The following is a 23,119-nucleotide window of genomic DNA, read 5'->3' as shown; positions in this document are numbered from 1 at the left end:
AAAATTAGTCCAATTTCAGATGATGCAATTTTTGGAAATTTATTTAATTTCTTTGGGATTCACTCTTATTTACTCTAAAACATAGAGACTTAGATCCTTGTTACTCAAATTGTTATCTATTTGATAACAATTAGGAACAGTGGCATTGGCATTGGCATTGGCATTGGTTGGGAACTTGTTAGAAATCTGACATATGAGGCCCCACCTGAAACCTAATCAGTGTGCATTTGAACACAATCTCCAACTGATGTGTGCCCACATTCATTAAAATTGGAGAAGTACTGGCCTGGCTGGATAGCTCAATTGGTTAGAGCATCACTCCAAATCACGGAGGTCACCAGTTCAATCCCCAGTCAGGGCACACACAGAAACAGACCAATATTCCTGTCTCTCTCTCTCTTTCTCTCTCTCTCAAATCAATATTTTTTTTTATATTGGAGAGATACTGACATAGTAACTGCATCCAGCATTGTTCTCTTCAACCAGAATGTACATTCAGTAAATACCAGTTTCTCTTTCCATTAAACTGTTCATCCATAATACTTTGAATATTAAATTCACTTATAATAATTCTTTGTTTATTTGTGTTTCTCATCTATGAGACTGTCAGCTTTTCAGTGGTTGAGACCTTTTGTATCCCAAACACTTGGCTTTATGCTAACATGTAGTAGATGCTCAATGAATATTTATTGACAAGGTGATTAACTAATGTGCACCATTTAGAATGTACAGTGAAGGTAAAATGGTGTTTTGAAACAGTGAAATTCTAAACACCACCGTAAAAAAATTTTAATTGATTAACCTAACGGTAACATGCTCTCTCTGGATGATATACATGAGTTCACTTGTTAATCATTATGTTGGAAATCATTCATCTATGAAGATGAATTAAATCTTATTTACTGGTGTGTTTATGAGTATCACAATCCAATACTTTAACTTTCACTTTTAACTAGATAATTAATTCTATTTCCCTGTATTGAATGAAGATAAGTGCTGCAAAGTATTAAAGAAAGAAATGAAAATTAGGGGGAAAGTACTTGCTATATATATCAGAAGATTTTCATTATTTAGAACTTTAGCTGAAGACCAGCAGGGACCCCAGCAACTCAGGGTGGCCAGAGCATCATTTCAATAACATACCAAAGTATAAAGTACCCAAAAGCCACAATGTCCTCAAGATAATAATCTCAGGAGAATTTCAGATAGTTGTTAGTACCAAGGACAATAACTGGCACAAAATTTGAAGTTGCTGAACAAGTATTTATTAAATAAATGTGTATCATGGATTCATAAGGTAGTTGAGGAGAAAATATCACTGCAGAATATTCTAACAGTGAGTAGAGAATATTGGGAAATAGAAAATTGCACAGAAGACTACTTCAAATATGCTTTGGTATTCTCTCAAATGTGCACATAGACAAACCTGTCAGACCACACAACACTTAGTAGTCTCTGCTGCCACATCACTGGGTTCAGTTGCCTGGGCAAGGTCACAGACTCTTTTATAAGTGCAACTATATTTGGCTCCTGTGCAATGCCATCCTTATCATCCACTGGAGTTGCTTGGACTGGACCACACTACTTCCATCAGATACCGCTGTTTATCTGAAGCTCGGTTGCGTTTAGATCCCTGAACCAAGGAGATCACCGGGTAAAACTGTGGTTACTGTATGTTCTAATTCAAAGGACACTGCCATGGCCCTGGACAGTTGGCTCAGCAGTAGAGCGTTGGCCCAGAGTGTGAAAGTCCCTGGTTCGATTTCCGGCCAGGGCACACAGGAGAAGTGCCCATCTGTTTCTCCACCCTTCCCCCTCTCCTTCCTCTCTATCTCTCTTTTCCCCTCCTGCTCCATTGGAGCAATGTTGGCCCCGGGCACTGAGGATGGCTCTATGACCTTCACCTCAAGCTCTAGAATGGCTCCGATTGCTGTGCAGCAACACCCAGGAGGGGCTGAGCATTGCCCCCTGGTGGGCATGCTGAGTGGATCCCAGTCGGGTGCATGCAGGAGTCTGTCTGTCTACCTCTCCTCCACTTATCACTTCGAAAACACACACACACACACACACACACACACACACACACACACACAAAACCTAAACAAAGGACACTGCCAGTGTTTCACTTGGAGTCTTTTCACTTTTAAGAATATTACTTATTTATTTATTTTGCTAACCATTACCATTACCTCTATTATACACTACTCATATCTTTCCCTAAATACCAAAACCTTTTGTATTGAACTCCAGGGTATATATCAGTTAGGATCCTGGCAGAAAACAGATTATATACCTAAACTACATAATTCAAAAGTTAAATGAGGGAGTAATTTACAAGGTAGGTACAAGAAACTAAGTCAAGAGGGTAAGAATGGATTTGAGGAGCAAGTATATCATATCCAGCATAAGAGTCAAACTGTAGGAGAGACCATCTGTGATGGGGGAAGGAAATGTTTTTCCCATATTATAGCATTCTTTAATCAGAGTTTCTCAACTATGGCCCAACCAAAAATGTCTCCAGACATTGCCAAATGTGCCCAGAGTGATGAAATTACACTTGGTTGAGAACAATTATATTAGATGAAAGAACTGTGAATTCATTATATCAATACTTGGATTTAATTTGTTGAAAATTCACTGTGGGTGATCCTACCCATCATTTCACTCAGTGAACTTATGCTCCAAAGGGAACATGAGCGAGAGATTTTGGTAGGTCCTTACTGGGCCTATTTTCTCAAGACTTCTATCATTTTATCTCTTTCCTGTGGTGCTAATGTTTTAAAAAATGTATTATTTTCATGCAAAATCACTTTTAAGCCCAAACTAATTCATTTGGTGATCAACCAGATCCAATATACTGGAGAAAGTGCTGGGTGTGTCGACCGTATTGAGTGGTGGTGTCTTCTGAAGATCCTTAAAGGTAATTCTAACTCTATTAAACCTTTACCTTACCGACCTGGCCCCTAGAGAAGACTTAACTCCACTCCAGTGATATTGCTGCCCCAGGATTCCATAGAGTGTTCAGCGCAATGACCCTTTTGATTTCAATCTATGGTTCTCTTTCATAAAAAAAACCCCCTACAAATCCCAAAAAACAAAAACTATAATGACTTTTCCCCTCCAATGACAAAGGAATTCACACTGGGTCAATGGATATTCTTCATTCAAGCATATCTTCAGAAAACTCTTTACTTCCCCATAGAAATACATTTTCTGTAGTTCATTGCACCAGTTGAAATATATATATGCTTAAATGGTAGCTCAAATGGTAACAATTTAGGCTCAGATTATATTCTCCAGATAGAAAGTGATTTTTTCTTTTTACTATAATGCAGAAGTGGAGAAATTTCTCCAATCTTACACTTTAGTGTAGCATCCTGACTGTGGGGTATTGGCATTGTACAGGCGATTTTATAATATGTGAACCTATCTCTTTTGCATGCGTTTGTACATTGTAAACCAGATCTCCAGAGCCCTGTCTCCCTAAAACAGCTGCTTTTTGAAGTTTAACCATGTAAAGCAGAAGCAATGATATTGTGGACATCTGCATCTGTAGTCTGATTTACTGATTGAAATATTAATATTGATTTGACCTTCCAGGTGTGTTGCATTAAATAAAACAATGTACATTTTAAAGCTCTTTCCAAATGTTAATTTCATTATTATAATTACAATCATCAGCATTATTTATTAATGAGCTAAAGTGTCAAACATATGATAATGAGAAACCCTGTGAGTTCCAAGTTAAACAGTGTTTGTCATATTAATTTCAGTGTCCACCAAAAAGTTACCAAACCTTAGACTTGTGATTATAAAAAGAGAAAGACTTCTGAAATATCTCAGAAAAATTACCAGTCAAGTTGAATTCTTTAGACATAGAAGAGCAGTCTTGCTTCAAACTTGAATACGTTAAGCAGTATGGATTTCCAAAGGTAATGCTAACGTGCTTTCACCAGAGATTAGCACAAACTCTTTTTTTTGTTAGATATTAAAATCTCATAAAATATATTTCTACTTATATTTGCTATCTCTTAGGGAAATATGAGCTTATTCTAATTTTACTATCAAAGTAATTGACAGATAGTGTTGAAATGACTTACCCAGTTCAGACAGCTAGTCAGAAACAAAACTGGAATGTAAATCTCATAAACCCCACAATAATATTCTTCCCAGGATAATATCAGTGAAATAGATACACTCCAGACAGTATATAGGCAGCTCATTTATTAATACAAGATTAATTCAATGCTCATATTAAAAATATTTTTGGTAGGATGTGTCTACATACAGATTTGCTCCAAAATATTAAGAATGAAGGCATTTTCTCCAAGATGTATGAGAACATTAAAACTTTAAAAATACAATAAACTCTCATCAGGATGTCCACAGGGCTTTTGAAAAAAGTGGAATAATGTTTGGCTGATTTTTGATTACCATATAGACTCTTACTCTTCACATAGCGATGCTCATTGAAATAGGCATTAGTATATTTTTACCCTTAGGTTTTATTGACTTTTATGTTTAATTGTACTGCTGCAAGGTTATAAAATATCAAATTTCATTGGAATTATTCACTAAAAACTATTTATAAAATTAATTCCCTGATGACAGCTTTCATCCTAAAAAGCTACAAATGAAAACTTTATTTTTTTTGGTATCAAGATACTCAAGAACTAGTTTTAGCCCTATCACTTGAAAGTCTTGAAAACTCTGACAAATTACTTAGCTCTTTGTACCTCAGTTTTTTAAACTATAAAAAGAGTTGCCATGAGACAGAAGTAGTCAATAACCATCTATTAATTCCCACTCAGGTCCCTCTTACTGTGGTCAACACTGGAAATCTAAAGATGAGTACTAAGTTGTTTCTTTCTGAAGAGACCTGCATTCTGTCACAGGTGGTGCAAGTCAAATAAATTAATTTCTACAAAGGTTTTTGATAATTGTAAAGTTTTATGCAAGTACAAAGGTTGTAGTTATATGCAGTTTGCAAAAGAAGTAGACTGAACAGTTATCTGCTATGATTTGAAACTGGTCTCCATGTTTAGATTCTGAAAGCCCTTGTGATTGATTCTTAAACAGTCCCTGGGGAGTAGCTGTGTAAGTATTACTGAGGATACTTTCAGGGGTTACTTGACAAGCTTAGGGATGTGTTCTAGTATAGACAGCCACTGGAGAAGAAAAGTGTGTTAGAGAGGACGGGAGAAGCTGGCTGGGGGTCAGAAGGAAAAAGGGCAAGAGGTGAATGTGTTGAACTTTGATCCACAATGAAGAAACCTTGTCTAGAATTTGTCCCTGGGAAAAGTACTTCTTTAAAAAAAAATGATGTGAACAATCCAGCAAGAAATTCGCTTTGCCTTAAAGAAGTGACTCAAAAGCAGATAGATATGAAATAAAATCAATTCAGCAGGACATAAAGATAAGTTTTTGCATTTATTCTCTGGGCAGCCTGTGGATTATATTATTTTGGGTGCTGCCAATCGTGATCCTCCCCCCATCCCTTGACCTTACCTCCCTTACAATGAATAATTTTCACTGGAAGTTTTCATTCTAAGGAGGGCACCATTTATTTAATAGAATAAATAAAATGATTAAAGATTCATGATATTCTAAAATATTTATTTCTCTGTGTAGAGAATCCTTCCACATTCAAAACCTATTTTTTGGTGAGCCACAGTATAGGAACTGTACTTGAGTTAAAAATTAATAATGCCTGCCCCGAGTGCCATGTCATCCACCTGAAGTGCTCTGCCCCGAGGTACCAGCACGGCTCATCCCTCCCATCCTGTCCTTCAGGTAGTTACTCAAATATAAATTTCTCAGCAAGGCCTATCCTTGTCGCCCTCATCTAAATTTCAACCATTTTCCTATACATCTAATCTCCCTTTCTTGCTTTTTGTCCTCTCTCAGCAAGTATTACCATCTACCTCCTTTACTTGTCTTACTTATTATCTCTTTCACTAGATCCATAAAAGGGGTTATTGGGTGAGTATTTTTTATTAGTTCTCTAGTCCAGACACTTAAAATAATACCTAACACATAACTCGTTTTGAACAAATAAATGTTAAATGAGGGAAGAGCTACCATTACAGTTCTTTTCTGGACACTGAATGATCAATGTATACATATATTTTGGCTTTAAGAATGTGATTCACTCTTCAGCTGACATCTAGGAGGTATTCTTTTTTTTTTTTTTATAAGTTTTTTTATTTTTATTTTTTTTTATTTTTTATTTATTCATTTTAGACAGGAGAGAGAGAAAGACGGAGAGAGAGAGGAGAGAGAGACAGGGGGGAGGAGCTGGAAGCATCAACTCCCATATGTGCCTTGACCAGGCAAGCCCAGGGTTTCGAACCGGAGACCTCAGCATTTCCAGGTCAACACTTTATCCACTGTGCCACCACAGGTCAGGCGAGGAGGTATTCTTAAATGTACCAACATTTGTTCGCAGTTGTAGAGAGGGGTTTCTGCACTGTTATAATTCTGAAGTTAAACTCAGCAGCCAGACTAATAAATATGAAGTGGCAGAAGAAATATGTGCATGGGGAATAAATGAGGTCCTTTTTTTTCTGAAAGAGAGTCGATGGCAAAGCCACTCTCACTGATATATCTTATGGATTAGACAGTATGAGCCTCTACCACTATTAGACAAATTGGCTCAAGAAACTGGCTGAGCCAGACCAGGCAGTGGCATAGTAGATAGTGCTTTGAACTATGATGCAAAGGACCCTGAGGTTTCAAACCTAGGCTCATCTAGCTTGAGCATGGGCTCATCAGCTTGAGCGTGGGGTTGCTGGCTTGAGCGTGGGATCATAGACATGACCCAATGGTCGCTGGCTTGAGCCCAAAGTTGCTGGCCTGAGCAAGGGGTCACTCTACTCTCTGGTCAAGGCACATATGAGAAAGCAATCAGTGAACAACTAAGGTGCCACAACAAAGAATTGATGCTTCTCATCTCTCTCCTTTCCTGTCTGTCTGTCCCTCTCTCTGTCTCTGTCACAAAAAAAAGAAACTGTCTGAAAAATTGAGCAAACTAAGTGTTATGATGTAAAAATTTGATAAAATATGACCTGCTTGATGCTTTGCTATTGGTTTGTGTAATCTCCACAACTGTTAATATACATCATTCCACCTACGATCTTAACTCTTCATTGGACTTTGAGAATAACCCTCAGGTGGAGCTAGAGAATGTCTAGCATGATGCTGTACCTTCTCGGCATCAAGTTCTTTTGTTCCCTGGTCTCAGTAATATCTAGACACCAGTCTAGTATTATGGGTCATATTTTACTCTTTTGTACTAAGAAATATTTCTATCATCACTTCTTAGTGACTAATCCCCCCTTCTTTGTATTTCAATTTTTTTCTTGCTACCTATCTGAGTAGCCGATTGCTTAATCCTCTTTGCCCACTTTAAAACCTGCCCCTACAACTTCATCACAGTATATTTGGAAGTCTAGTTAAAATAGGCACCTTTCTAGTAAAACAGATACCCAAAATAGCCTCAAGGAAAAATGAATCTCAATAGGCTAACATTATTGTAAGCCAATGTAAAACAAAGCTAAAATTCTATCCCCTCAAGAGTTCCAAGCACAGGCGTTTTGAGATTAACCGTGGTAGGCAGCCTTTCAGATGCCCTGGACCCCATGTATTTGTGTAATGCCTGCTCTCACTAAGTAAAGCTGACATGTGTAACCATGAGGTGTTGTGGAAATGATGGATTATGTGTGACTTCTGAGGCTATGCTATAAAATATAGAAAATGTATTGTAGCTTTGGTCTTGCTTTCTCTTGATCACTTGACCTGGAAGAAGCCAACTGCCCTGTCATGAAGTCAGCTTCATGTGGCAAGAAGATGAGGCCTCTTGCCAATAGCCAGCACAAAACTGTCATCCATGTTAGTTTGATATCTTGGAAGCAAATCTTCCTGCCAGTCAAATATTCAGGTAACTTGAGCCTCAGTGAACAACTTGACTGCAAGCCAGATCCATCCATCTGAGAAATTTCTAAGTTTCTGATCTGAAGCTACTATGTATTGTACAATAGCAAGTATTTATTGTTGGTTTTAGGCCACTAAGTATTATTCCTCTGGCTTGGTAATAGATAATACAAATATATTCTACCATAATTTCAGAAAGCATAATCCATTTCTGTCACATCTCTTATACTATTGATTCAATCCTCATAACCAATCATTTAGAAAATTATGCAAAGGTATCCCAACAATTTTTTAAAGAAAATAAGCCAAAAGCTCAAAGTCATAAGATGATTTGCTCAAGGTTATACAGAGTGTTAAGGTTGAGTTGGTCCAAGTCTAACAAGCCCATAGTCAATACTTTTTCTACAAACGACATTTGTCTCTTTGGTATGATGCCAAAGTTCTCCTTTTCTAAATGTTACATAATGTCTGGGCCACTTTTGCAAATCATAGCTGTTCTGGTCCCATGGTGCTTTATATTTTCTTCTCTTCTCTCCCTCTCCACTTTTCCTCTTTTATTTTTTTCTCTTCACTCCTTTTTTTCCCCCTTTCCCACCTTCTCTTTATTTCTGTTTGTCTATCAATTTGTCTTTCAACAACCCAGAGCCAAAGTTGTACAAAAATTTATGTTAGTGCCATAAAAGAAATCCTCATTTTGCATCCATTTTCATCTTAAATAATAAATAACAAAAATCATAAAAACTATAACCTAACAAAATATTGTCTAATCTTGGCTTTCATGTCTTCCCAATGATTACCATATTTATCTGCTGCAATTCCTCAAACAACAATGTTAAGGAATTACTGAAAGTCGTTATCTCTACTTCTACAACTCTTTCTTTAAACTGCTCCAGTAAAGAATTGATCATTACTACTCCACAGAGGCTACTGTTATCAAGGTCATCCATAACCTTAATAGCAGCAAATCCAGTACTCATTTTTCCATTCATATCTCAAATTCTAGCCACATTAGACATAACTGTCGATTCTGCCTTTTTAAAACCAAGTCTTCCCCTGACTTCCATTACATCTCCGTCTTGCAGCTTTCCTCTTACCTCAAAGGCCATTCCCATTATGAATTTTGGTTCCTCTCTCTCTGCTCTGCTCATAAATATTAGAGTAATACAACTTCAACCAAGACCTTCACTATTTCCCTTTTATTTACACACAATCTCCTCAGAAGATTTCACCCATGGGCTTAAAGAGTGTCTATTTTCCAATGATTTTCATATGTGTGTGTGTGTGTGTGTGTGTGTGTGTGTGTGTATGGTTATGGTCCTGGTTACTCCTTGGAGCTGCAGAATCCTATATTCAACTTCTTGCTCAATCTCTGTATTTGAGGTGATAAGCATCTCACAATTAATGTGGTCAAAACACAATTCTTATTATATCTCTTCTTCCAACCTCTTTACCCCCTCTTCTTTTATGTTGCTGTGAACTCTACCAGAATATGCTCACTTACTCCAGAAGAAAAATTTTTTGTCTCCTTTCTTTCTTGAAAATTTATAGCTAATTCATGAGTAAGTCTTGCTGACTCTATGTTTAAAACCGTCTGAATTTTATCCACTTCTGTCTGGCTCTACTCTGATGATCTGGACCTGATCTGTCATCTCTTGCACAAAAGACAACAATAGATTTCTAACTGGTATCCCTGTTTTCAATTTTCAAACCAGCCTTCACATAGGAATCAAATGGTCCTTTGAAGAAGTAAATCACTTAATTCCTAGTTCCTTTCAAATGCATTTCAGGCTTCTTATTCTGCTTTCCAAACCTTTGCCTTCTTTTATAAGCTCATTTCATACCATACTGTTCCTCACTCAATATGTTTCAATAACATTAGTCCCTTTTTGTATATCTGAGCTTGTTCCTAGAGCAGGCTTTTGTACTATGTATTCACTCTGCCTGAAATGCTTTTTTCCCTGTTTTTAGAAAGGGTAGGTCCTTCCTATCACTTAAATATCACCTCCTTAGAAGGGTAAATATCATATGATTTTACTTTTATGTGGACTCTGAAAAAACAAAATAAACCAACTAACAGAAACAAATTCATAAAGACAAAGAACAAACTGAGGGTTGCCAGATAGAAGGAGGGTTGGTGAGGTGGGTGAAAAAGGTGAAGAGATTAAGAAGTACAAATTAGCAGTTATAAAAACAGTAAGAGAAATGTAAAATACAGCAGAGGAAATACAGTTAATGATATTGTAATAAATATGCATGATGCTTTGTGTGTACTAGACTTACCGAGGTATCCTTTGTAAGTTATAGAAATCTCTAACCACTGTGTATACACCTGCAATAATATAATATTTGGTGTCAGCTGTAATTGAAAAATAAAAACATTTAAACTTTTAAAATACATAACGCTTCCTCAGAGAAAATAATCCAATCACAATTACATGTCCAAATTTTTTGAATCTGTGAATTATTATATGATATTTTCTTATTTATTGCATATACAGCTAACATATCCATGACTAGTCTGTCAACGTATTTCTCTTATTTATTATGGTATCTCCGGTGCCTAGAACAATGTCTGGCACATAGTAGGTGATTAATAAGTGTTTGTTGAATAAGTGAACATATTGTGAACCAGGGCTCTTCTGTAATTCGGTTAAACAGCCTCAGCTAGATAAACAGACTGCTTGCAGCCACTACATCTAAAATGTAGAGGATTATTTTGTCTTAATGAACCAGAAGTTCCTGGAAGGGAAAAATATCTGAATTAGGTTCTAAAGAATGAATATGGTTTATTTAGGCAGTGCACTAAATTAATCTCTTTTCTATTACAATATAATGGTATTTGAATGCATTTTAAAAATTGGAAAAGTTAAAAATTAGTAAGAAATGTACTGCACTTAAAAAATAATTTATCTTTAAAAGATCTGCTCTGCTGGCTAAAACTATTTAATTTTCACTTTTAATATAAAGCATGACATCTTTATATATAAAAAACAAAACAGTAAAATGGCAGCCTTTCAACTTCTATACAACACATCAATTTCTTTTAAATTAAAATGACTAGTTTGTGATGGCATGATTGTAGGGCTCTTTATCTCTTGAAAGGTGAATAAAAAACTAATAAGAGATTCAAATCTAAAAAATTAAATCAAGTACATGAAATTAAAACAAATAGCACCTATTTACAACTGCTTTATTAGAATGTAGGTTAGAAGGCTTTGACAGTGCTAGAGCATTGGCCCAATGTTTGGATGTTCTGGGTTCAATTACCAGTCAGGGCACACAGGAGAAGCGACCATCTGCTTCTCCACCCCTCTCCCTCTCGCTTCTCTCTATCTCTCTCTCTTCCTCTCCTGCAGCCATGGCTTATTTGGAGCAAGCTGACCCTGGGTGCTGACGATGGCTCCATGGCCTCTGCCTCAAGTGGTTAAGAAGAGGTTGGTTGCTGAGCAACAGAGCAACGCCCCAGATGGGCAGAGCATCACCCTCAATGGGCTTCCTGGATGGATCCGGTTTGGGCGCATGCAGGAGTCTGTTTCTGCCTCCCCTCCTCCTTTCCTCTCATTGAATAATATACATATATCTATATCTGTATATACATATATATACATACATATATATACATATGTATATATATAAGGTCTACTGGAAAGTTCTGTTTGTTTCTATCACAAGTTTCAACACATAAGCACATGTTTATTTGGCGCATGTGTGCCTCTCTATTTTTATCACTTAATGTATACATACTGACATAGCAAATTAACTAAAACAAAGTTGATTCACGTTAGTCTTATGTGTGAAGCGATAGTGTACCCACGGCTACTGATAAAGTTCATTTACGCCACTGTAATTTTTACGAATTTCAACAAGGAAGAAATGATACAGAAGCATGAAGAAATTTATTGAAAGTGTTTGGTGAAGGTACAGTTTCTGATAGGACATGCAGAAGATGGTTTGAAAAATTCAAAACAGGTGATTTCGACCTTTCTGATAAGCCACGTTCTGGGCAACTATCTTTGATTGATGATGATGTTGTTAAGACCATGTTGGAGCAAGATCCTTTTCTGACAACATCAGAGATCACAGAAAGGCTTAATTCAGCTCAGCAAACCATTTCGGACCATATTCGGAAGACAGGATTGGTGTGGAAATATATTATTTAATAAAGTTTATTGACGGTAAGAAAAATTTGTATTTTGTTTTATTCCAAAAACGGACAGAACTTTCCAGTAGACCTGTAATATATATATATAAAAGAAGGCTTTGTTCTGTTTAGAATATTAAATTTTACTTTTTTGTTGTTGTTTAACCAACTGTAGTGATTTTTAAATTTTTAAAAATTTCTTTTAAAATGGTTTTTAATTAATTGAATTAATTGTTATGACACTGTTTCACAGAACCATGGAGGTTTCAAGGGTACAAGGAAATGAAACCTCATCTGCCTACCACTATGTGAGCGCTCTGAGTCTGGGAAACCCAAGGTTTATCATAGGGTGAAAGTGAAAAAGCATTTAAATGAAACAGTGCTCAAAACAGAGGACAATCTGACTTTGGGTGATGGGTATGCAACATAATTGAACGATAAGATAACCTGGACATGTTATCTTTGAATATATGTATCTTGATTTACTGATGTCACCCCATTAAAAAAATAAATAAAATTATTTTTAAAAAAGGGACTGGCACTATAAGCAATTTAAAAAAACAAAAGAGGAACATTTTTATTTAAGCTCTGTTAATATGTGCTTTAAAATAATGTAAGCCTCTTTTTTCCAAAGGAATATTAGTTTTCTAAAAGTGAAATAAAATCCAAAGTAATTCAATACATGCATTATTTTTAATTATGCACTACTATGTTCCAAGCATGTGCTTGTTTTAGCCAGATACATTATACACTGATATCATCATAACAAATGAGATCCAGTAATAGGCCCAAGGGTAGAATATAAGAGAACAGAATAAATTCCCAAACTCTCCATTACTATGTAACATAATGTAAAGTTTTTCACAGCTGTCATACTTATAATCCTCATGTTCTTATTTATATAGACACGTTAGAGCAAAAATGCAATTAAAACAAAGCAGTAACAACTAAACAAATTTTTGAAAAACTTGAAAAATTCAAATTAGAATAAAAATGGCCCTAAAGGTTAACAAAATGTGGCAAAGCAAAGAAAGCAATACACATTAGACTGGGCATTTTACTGCTTTAAATCTATCTTCCTTGGGTATTTAAAGAAATAATTTTTCTTTGGAGAAATGGTTTCTCCAATGTGATGCATTATATATTCTGGCATATTCAGTATTTTAGTATGCATAAATATAATGTTATTTTTGACAAGTTAATGTGCTATTAAATCAAGAGTTTCAAAATGCTCCAAGACATAAGAGTATATAGCTCTTTTGCAAATCAAGAAAGAAATATACAGGGGTTCCTACATCTGAAGGATGGAATTCAGGGTAAATGAATAAGAAACAGATTTAGTATTCAGTTATCTTTAACCCTTTCTCAAAGTGGTTTTGAGCCACTTGGTGAGAGATGAAAAGATTAAAAAGTCATACAAACACGTAGAGCTTTTGAATCTAGACAGCTCTTTGTGGGAGAAACCTGCAGCCATCTGTGACTGTTAGCATTCATAGTAAATAGAGGAGAAGGTAATGAGGTGATTAGTGCCTTTCTTATAAATATTTAAAATTCATAATTAAGACAAAAATACTCAGAAGCAATAACAAGCATTGATGACAGTCAGAAGATAAAACACTAAACAAGAAATATTCAGAAAATAAAACATTATCCCAGTTAAATCAGTAACCAGATGTTTAATTGGTAGTATGCTCACAGATTTTTTTTAAATAAATAATTGTCTATGTATGAAAGCAATACTTCAGTGTAGAGAATTTTGGAAATCTAAAATTAGCCATATCCCTTCCACTCAAGGCTAACCATTTAGCAAATTACTTTTTCCCCAGCCATTTATTTTTCAATAAACAAACAGCATTTAAGATGAAGAAGAAGCAAATTTTGAATGATATTTTATGTAATGTTTTGACTTTTTTTATTATTACATCAATAACACATTTTCATTGTCTGAGATTTAAAAACTCTAAATTGGCACACAGAGGGAATTAAGAGTAAAGCCTAAACCCACCATGCAGTAAGTCATTGTTATTGTTAACAAGCTGGTTTAGAATGTTGTATTCCCTCTTTCTGTTACTTCTCCAGCCTTACTTACTCCTCTCCCTACACTTAATTTAAATGCTCTATCCCTGTGTCTCACTCCCACTGCTCCTGGCCTTGGCTCAGGCAAGTGGCCCTGATGTTTATAACATCCGTCTCTCCCTCGTCTCCCCACTCCCCATGCACACCGTTTTCCTGGCTAATTTATTTATAATTGGCTCAGAAATCACTCCTCCCCTGTCCTTGTCACTAGCAAGTCTTTCTTTTTCTTTTCTTTTTATTGATAGCACTTTTTAAAATCGAATTTATTGGGATGACATTGGTCCACAAAACTGTACAGTTTTCAAGTGTACAACTCAACCAGCCACCATTTCCCACCACATCATGTGCCCCCCCCCCACAGCAACATCACTCTCTGCCCCACTTCCTCCCCTTTGCCCACATCTGCCTAGCCTCCACCAACCCCCAATCCTTTCTCCCTGGCTCTCACCACACTGGTGACTGTGTCTGTGTGTTATGTGTATGTTTTTAGCTAATTCCTTACCCTTCTTTCATCCAGTCCCCTCCCCACCTCCCCTCTGACAGCTGTCAGTCTGTTCCATATACCCACACCTCTGTTTCTATTAGCTCATATGTTCATTAGATTCTACGTATATGTGACACCACATGGTATTTGTCTTTCTCTGACTGGCTTTTGTCACTTTGCATAGTAATCTCCAAGTCTACTCATGCTGTCACAAAAGGTAAGATTTCCTTCTTTTTTATGGCCATGTAGTATTCCAGTGTGTAAATGTACCACTGCTTTTTTTATCCAATCATCTACTGATGAACACCTGGGCCATTTCCAGATTTTAGCTACTTTAAATAATGCTGCGATGAACAGAGGGGTGCGTAAATGCTTTTTAACTAGTGTGTTTGGGTTTCTTAGGATATATTCCAAGGTGTAAGACTACTGAGTCAAAAGGCTGTTCCATTTTTAATTTTTAAAAAATATCGTACAACATTTTATTTAAGCAGAGTTAGTAAGAAGGCTAGGAAGAGTTACAAAACCACTCCACCTCAACAAGTGGAAACAGAACATTCTCTTATGGATTTTTGACAATATTTGGAACTTTAAGCTTGAAACAAAGGGATGAACATTTATTCAGATTCCCTCCAAGCAATTGAAACATTGCTGAAGAAAAGTATTTTTGCTGTCTCTTCATCTGCCTCATACCTCACGGTCCATGTTTCTAGGATGTTCTCACAAACTGCTTTCCCAGAAGCAGTTGTGAGAGAAGACCCCGCCCCCCCCTCCTCCATTTCCATGGAAACACCATCAAAGGTAGTTGTATCTAGTAAGCTTACCCTGGCACTGGCTCTTAAACCTTCCTCAGTGTCCCCTTCCTTGGTTGACAGGGAGCAGGAAAAAAAAATTGTGATGTTACCTGGAGACTTCTGGAATAGCCTTAGAGTCTTAGTGACCCTAATTGCTCCATCAGGTAGCATGTGCCGCCGGACACACAGGGAAAAACCCTATCTCCTCATCAAACCATTCTTTCCACCTTTTTTCCTCTTTCCTCAGAATGCTCAAATTGAGTTGCTGTGGCAGGTACAGTGCTTGGGTTGCTACCTCACCCAAGTGATTTCTGAAAAGTCCTGAGAAAGAAGTTTTTGTTTGTTTGTTTGTTTTGTGACTCTATAATAGGCTCAGCTCACTGTGTAGGCTTCTCTCATGTTTGCTCACATCTGGAATGTGATGACAGGGTACCATGCTCTTTCCTGCTCCCAAGCCTGTCTTTGTTCATGGTGTTCCCTCTATCTTTTTTAAAATTTATTTTTATTTTTTTATAGTGATGGTGTAATGAGCGATGGAGCTGCACTGTGGCAAGGCAGCCCTGGGCCCGCCCACTCTGGCTGGACAGCTGCGCTTCACCCGCTCCATGCCCAGCAGGCGCTGCTCTACCCCGCACCAATTCACTGAGGGATTGCTCTGCTCCACTCTGCTCTGCAGTCAACAGACACCTTCTGTGTCTCATTTTCGGTGCTTCAGCTTCAGCCAGGGAAGCACAGTTTTCAACTTCAGTGGAAAGGAAAAGCATGCTCTGTTCCCTTTATCTTGAGAGGAACCAGTCAAATTTCCTTCTAGCTGAATATTCCATCTTCTCGTAGAGGCCTTCCCCAGGGGCTTGACTGGGTCTGTGCCCCCTCTGACCTCATCTCCTACCATGTCCTTCATTGCTTATTCCCATTACACTGCCCACCTTGTTCCTTGAACATGCTAGACAGGCCTGTCTCAGGACCTTGACATGTGCCTTTCGCTCTGCTGGAGTATTCTTTTTAACTGATTTTATTGGAGTGACACTGGTCAACATAATTATACAGGTTTCGGGTGCTTAATTCTAAAACATATTTCTGTACACTATATTGTATATTCACTGTCCCCAAGTCTTTGTCCATCGCCATTTACACCCCAATACCCTCCTCTGCCTCCCTGCCTCCAGCAATCACCACATTGTTGTCCTTGCTAATGAGTTGTTTTTGTTTGTTTGTTTTTAGTCTGTTTTTGCTCAATCCTCCCACCCCACTCAGCCAGTCTCTCCACCCTCCCTGGCAGTTGTCAGCCTGCTCTCTATCTATGAGTCTGTTTCTATTTTGCTTGTCAGTTCATTTTGTTCATTAGATTCCACATAAGAGTAAAATCATGGTGCTTGTCTTTCTCTGACTGGCTTATTTCACCAAGCATAAGGTTCTCCAGGTCCATCCATGCTGTTGCAAAGGGTAAAATTTCCTTTTTTATGGTTAAGTAGTAGTATTCCATTCTGTAAATCTACCACAGCTTTTTTTATCCACTCATCTACTGATGGGCACTGGGGCTGCATATGTTCTTTCAAATTAGTGTTTCAGTTTTCTTTGGATATAGCCCCAGAAATGAAATCATTGAGTCACAAGGCAGTTCCATTTTTAATTTTTTGAGGAAACTCCATACTGTTTTCCATAGTGGCTGCACCAGTCTGCCTTTCTACCAACAGTGCAGGAGGGTTCCCTTTTTGCTACACCTTCCCCAACACTTGTTTGTTGATTTGTTGATGAGAGCCATTCTGGCAAATGTGAGCTGATATCTCATTGTGGTTTTAATTTGCATCTCTTGGATGATTAGTAACATAGTATACCTTTGCATACTTTTGCAGACTTCTTCTCCCCCCAGCCCCCGAAGTGAGAAGCAGTGGGAGGGGCAGACAGACAGACTCCCACATACGTCCCACCGGGATTCACTGGGCATGCCCACCAGAGGGCGATGCCTCTGCTGCAATCCAAGCCATTCTAGCACCTGAAGTGGAGGCCATGGAGCCGTCCTCAGTGCCTGGACTAACTTTGATACAATGGAGCCTTGGCTGCTGGAGAGGAAGAGAGAGATAGAGAGGAAGGAGAGGAGGAAGGGTGGAGAAGCAGATGGGTGCTTCTCCTGTGTGCCCTGGCCGGGAATCTAACCCCGGGACTTCCATATGCCAGGCTGATGCTCTACTGCTGAGCCAACCGGACAGGGTTGCATATTTCTATTGGCCATCTTTATGTTCTCTTGGGAGCAGTATTTATTCAGATCCTTTGCCCATTTTTTAATTGTATTGTTTATTTTCCTGGTGTTGAGTCAGATGAGTTCTTCATAAGTTTTAGATATTAAGCCCTTATCAGATATATCAGCAAATTTATTCCCCCATTCAGTGGGTTGTCTCTTCATTTTGTCAATTGTTTCTTTTGCTGTGCAAATGCTTTTTAGTTTGAAGTAGTTCCATTTGTTTATTTTTTTCCTTTGTTTCCCTTGCCCAAGGAGATATATCAGGGAAAAAATATTGCTACAAGAGATGTCTGAAATTTTACTGCCTATTTTTCTACTAGAATTTTTATGGTTTCATGACTTACATTTGTCTGTTCTCATTTCGAGTAAGTGATCACTCCTGTTTTTCCCATAAATTCAGTTACTCTCATCAGTTCATTTATAAGAAGAAATGGTACTTACTCTCCTATGTATCTGCGTCTACCTCTAATCCATGGCTCTTTTATCCCTAATACCCATCACATAGGTAGCCTACATTAGATTCTCAAATATTGTTAGTTAAAATAATAATAATCATGACAGAAAAGTTTTATCTCTCTACCTTTTTTCTCTGTGCTTTTTTTTTTTTTTTTTTGTATTTCTCTGAAGCTGGAAACGGGGAGAGACAGTCAGACAGACTCCCGCATGCGCCCCACCGGGATCCACCCGGCACGCCCACCAGGGGGCGACGCTCTGCCCACCAGGGGGCGATGCTCTGCCCCTCTGGGGCGTCACTCTGTCGCGACCAGAGCCACTCTAGCGCCTGGGGCAGAGGCCAAGGAGCCATCCCCAGCGCCCGGGGCCATCTTTGCTTCAATGGAGCCTCGGCTGCGGGAGGGGAAGAGAGAGACAGAGAGGAAGGAGAGGGGGAGGGGTGGAGAAGCAGATGGGCGCTTCTCCTGTGTGCCCTGGCCGGGAATCGAACCAGGGACTTCTGCACTCCAGGCCAACGCTCCACCACTGAGCCAACCGGCCAGGGCCTGTGCTTTTTTTTTTGAACCTCCATTTAATATTTATGAATGTATACCTGTTTTTTTTTATGAAAATACTCAGTTTCTCTTATTTGAAGATATGTGTATACATAATACATGAACATCTGGTACAGTATTAGTATGACTGGTATATGTATTAGTTTCCTAGAGAGGTTGTAAAAATTACCACAAACTGGTAGCTTAAATTTTAGAGAAAGTTATTGTCTCACAGTTCTGAAGGTTAGAAATCCCAAAGGAAGATCTTGGCAAGGTCGTAGTCCTTCCAAGGCTCAAAGAAAAAATAATCTTTCTTTGTCTCTTCCTTTCTTCTGATGGTTGCCTGCAGCTGCCTCATTTCTTTCTACCTCCCTCATCACATAGCCTTCTTCCCTTTGTGTGTCTCCTCTGCATCTATGTCCAAATCTCCCTTTCCTTTCCCTTATGAAACACATGGCACTGGAGTCAGGATGCACTCTAACCTAGCATGTCAACATCTTAATGACCTCTGCAAAGACCGTATTTTCAAATAAGGCCACACTCACAAAACTAGTGATTAGGACTTGCATGTATCTTTTTGGGGGACACCGTTAACCCATTATGGTATACAGTACAAATCCTCTATGCATTTATATTAGCATATTGTCATTTTAGTGTTCTCAAGGAAATCAATTTTAGAGTCATTTAAAATTAACAAATGAAAATATAGTCTCTGCTGAAATGGGTTTAACATAGGAATCTATATTTCTTCTTTTGGGTTGTAATTTTAACAAATATGTCCATTACTGAAGTCCCTGGGCATATGTTTGTAAACTAAATGTCATAATATAAAATTTTAAGAAGCTAATAATTCTCTTACAGATGACCGAAAGATGAACCTTATGCTTAACAGAGTAACATTGAATGTAATGTTTCCCTCTATTAATTGAAATTATTTCTTAAATTTATTCTGGCATGTTTTCTACCATACTATTACTATGGATATTATCACTATGGATTTAGTTGTTTTGTTTTTTTTGTCTGAAGAGTTTGGAATGCTTATATATGTTTAAAAAAGTAAAATGCATTTTCGGAAAGTAGCAGGTGAATGGATACTTTATGTCATTTATAGGATATATAAACTGACACCTGAAATTTGAGTGACTTTTACAATATTATGAGGCTGTCACAGTTACAAACTTTACAATGTAGATCCATGGTGAGGTGCAAGTAAAATATTAATGAGTAAATAGTATAATGCAAAATAGAATAAGTGAAATAATATTAAATTAGATATCAGAGTAATAGACGGAAAAATATAAACAACTGCTATAGGAACAGAGGAAAGAAGGGGATCTTCTGAACAATATATAATCACTTGGGCTGGAAGTTTATGTGGATTCCTAGACTGTTGCTCAGAAAACAATTCCTTGAACACACACTTCATGAGTATACTACGTGGCAGGCTCTGTAATGGCTGTGCCATTTTCTCTGATGGATTTTGTATCTCTAGGGCAGCAACTGTGCTTACTTTTTCTTTTAGCATAACCACAGTGAGCACTGTTGTGATGGAGAGAGAAGCCGGTCTGTATTTACAGTTTGGACTCACGAATCATGATTAATGATCTAATGTCCTCCCATTCATAGAATGCTTAAAATTCACACTTAAATTGCTAGGTCAAATATTTGACTGCTTAAGAAAAATGATCAGAGGACATACACTATTTAAAAAATAAAAGGATGATGTGAAAAAAAAAACACATTAATCCTCAAAAGAAAAACACATTCATAAAAATTTTAATAAACATTGAAGAATTCCTCTAGCAGAAGTTTTATTTTTTTTCTTTTAATATCAATCCCCAACTAGTGGTTGATGACAATTCAACAAGCAGTCCAAAAAATTATTAGTAAGGTTATCAGTTGAAAAGTATTTTGGCAATGTGTACAAATGTTTTCAATTCTTCTTTAATCACTTTATTCTATAAAATTGTCATAAAACCTGACTCACATAGCACAAAGGACAAAAATGATATATTACAAATTCTTAATTTTTTGATTCATATATTTTCTTTAGAACCTTATGAGAGATAGATGTGCTCCCTCATAAAATGCACAACGACGCTAAAACTTGCAATGATCAGGTACCAGTTGATCCCCAGAAGCGTAAGCTGGATCAATTCTTTCTCTTTGTCTTTATCTACTTCCCTGTAGTTCAGTGCGGTAAGTTAGTGGTGATGAAACATTAAATATATAGTCTGAGAAATTAAGTAAACATTTTATTAAAAATTACCTACTATGACCAGAATATTTATCCCAGGAAGTTGAAAGTTATGAAGTTATATTAATAAAATTTACTTCATCAAAAGGTCAAGAATATAAAATAAAATAAAAACAAACCAATAAAATACTATGAAAAGTTCTGAAATCTGAGAGAGAGAAAAGAAATGTCAGTCAACTGATTTAAAGTAATAGGCCATTTGATGTCAATGATTAAAGCAGGGACAGGGAGTAAAAACTGTATATATGTTAATACTATATATATATTTATAAAAGTATATAGATGGGTATATTCAGGTTATCTGAATTAAAACAAGCAAATTTAAATAACATATAATATATAAGTATGCGACAGGCAAATAATTAATATATATATATCTGATTTTTAAAATCCACATACATAAGAAATTAAAGAATACAGACTAAGAACTTCTGTCATTTAAATAAGAAATATATTATTTTTCCAGAATGACATTACTAAAATTACTAATTTGATAAAATGAAACAAAAATAAAAATCTGTGAATGTCTACTGAACTTTTCATGATACTTTAAAGTATATGTCATAAATATGTAATATTTTTAAATGCTGTGCAGTCAAAACTATGATTTCTGTGTGACTTATTTTACAGCATATATACACACACACACACACACACACACAAAGCCCTTTCCCATTTGTATATCATATGATTGTTAATTATTCATTGGGTTTATATGTTGTAATTTTTCATATTTTTGAATTATTTAGTTTGCCACATACTTCTGATCATCAAAATTCTTTAAAATTTTTTAAAATTTAGCCTGACCTGGTGGTGGCACAGTGGATGGAGCGTCGGACTGGGATGCAGAAGGACCCAGGTTCGAGACCCCGAGGTCGCCAGCTTGAGTGCAGGCTCATCTGGTTTGAGCGAGGCTCACCAGCTTGGACCCAAGGTCGCTGGCTCCAGCGGGGGGTTGCTCGGTCTGCTGAAGGCCTGCGGTCAAGGCACGTGTGAGAGAGCAATCAATGAACAACTAGGGTGTTGCAATGTGCAATGAAAAATTGATGATTGATGCTTCTCATCTCTCTCCGTTCCTGTCTGTCCCTGTCTATCCCTCTCTCTGACTCACTCTCTGTCTCTGTAAAAAATAAAAAAAATAAAAAATTTTAAATTTAATTTAATTTCAGGTGTACAACTCTATAATACATCATCTGTGCATCGCACCTTGTGTTCACCACCCCAAGTCAAATATTCTGATAATAAACTGTTCTATTTCACAGTCTAAATATGGCTGGGTACAAATTTGACTGTTTCAGTTTTTTCTTCCATTATTGCCTTCAAGCATGCTCTCTTGTATTTGCCTCCTTCCCACTGTTTTCAGGCATTAAAAAGTATAAATATATTTTTCTCTAAACCAGTGTAAAGTATCAATCTCCTATTGAAATCTAATTTTCTCTTGCCCTTCTCATTCTGGCGGGACCCAACCTGTGACCTGTGACTCAAGAGACCTGCATTGAAAGAAGATAATTTGCTTTGCTCTTTGCTCTTTCTTTCCTCTCTCTTGACTTCTTCCCCTTCTCCTTACACACATTTTTGGTTTTGGCTTCTACAGGCTCCAGGGAAGGGGAGGAAGTGGTAAAAGGGATGGAAAACCGAGTAGAAGAAACCAAAAGTATGTTACTTAGTTGCTCTGTTGAAGTCTGTGTATCACCGTGTTCTGAGAGATGGACATTCAAATGCTAAATTGTTACACAAGAAAATTGTTCAGGAAACCCTGTTAGAACTCCCTCATGCCCCTGAGGCCCATGCTTCATTCCTTTATATTCCTGGAATAACCCTGTCATGAATTGTTTTTAGTCACTTTAATTTTGCCCGTAGTTTCTTCCTCTATAGGGGCAGAGCAAGTACAATGTGGTCCACTGTCAATTGATACTGCCTGTTCACCTGATGCATGGCACACTCACCACCCATTATTTCCATGTCAAACTACGAAAGTTCAGGCTATGTCATTATAACCCCATGTCTCTCTGGTTCTTTTCCCAACCCCCACACCCTGCCCAACTCAAATAAAAACAATATCAATCAGCCACTATTCCGAATAAACAGTTTCCTGTTAAAGGCATTTGCTGCTTCTCCTCTTCTCAGAAAAACCTACTCTGAACTGGTTGTTGTCATTTCATCTTTTTTAAAATTTGAAGTTATTCAGAACCACTTTTCAGGAGCTCTCAATC

General features: G+C 37.3%; 1 long non-coding RNA gene across 1 annotated transcript in view; it reads left to right on the top strand.

Moving 5' to 3' along the window:
- The window catches only part of LOC136322790 (uncharacterized), a 74,659-nt gene extending 52,658 nt beyond the window's left edge, over positions 1-22,001 (top strand). The window contains exon 3 of the long non-coding RNA XR_010728863.1: positions 21,708-22,001. This is a non-coding gene — a long non-coding RNA (uncharacterized lncRNA). The remainder of the gene's footprint in view (positions 1-21,707) is intronic.
- The last annotated feature ends 1,118 nt before the right edge of the window (positions 22,002-23,119 follow it).

Source organism: Saccopteryx bilineata, chromosome 2, assembly GCF_036850765.1.
Source record: "Saccopteryx bilineata isolate mSacBil1 chromosome 2, mSacBil1_pri_phased_curated, whole genome shotgun sequence".
NCBI lineage: Eukaryota > Metazoa > Chordata > Mammalia > Chiroptera > Emballonuridae > Saccopteryx > Saccopteryx bilineata.
The sequence above is the reverse complement of the archived record's forward strand: the minus strand, read 5'-3'. Positions and strand labels throughout refer to the sequence as shown.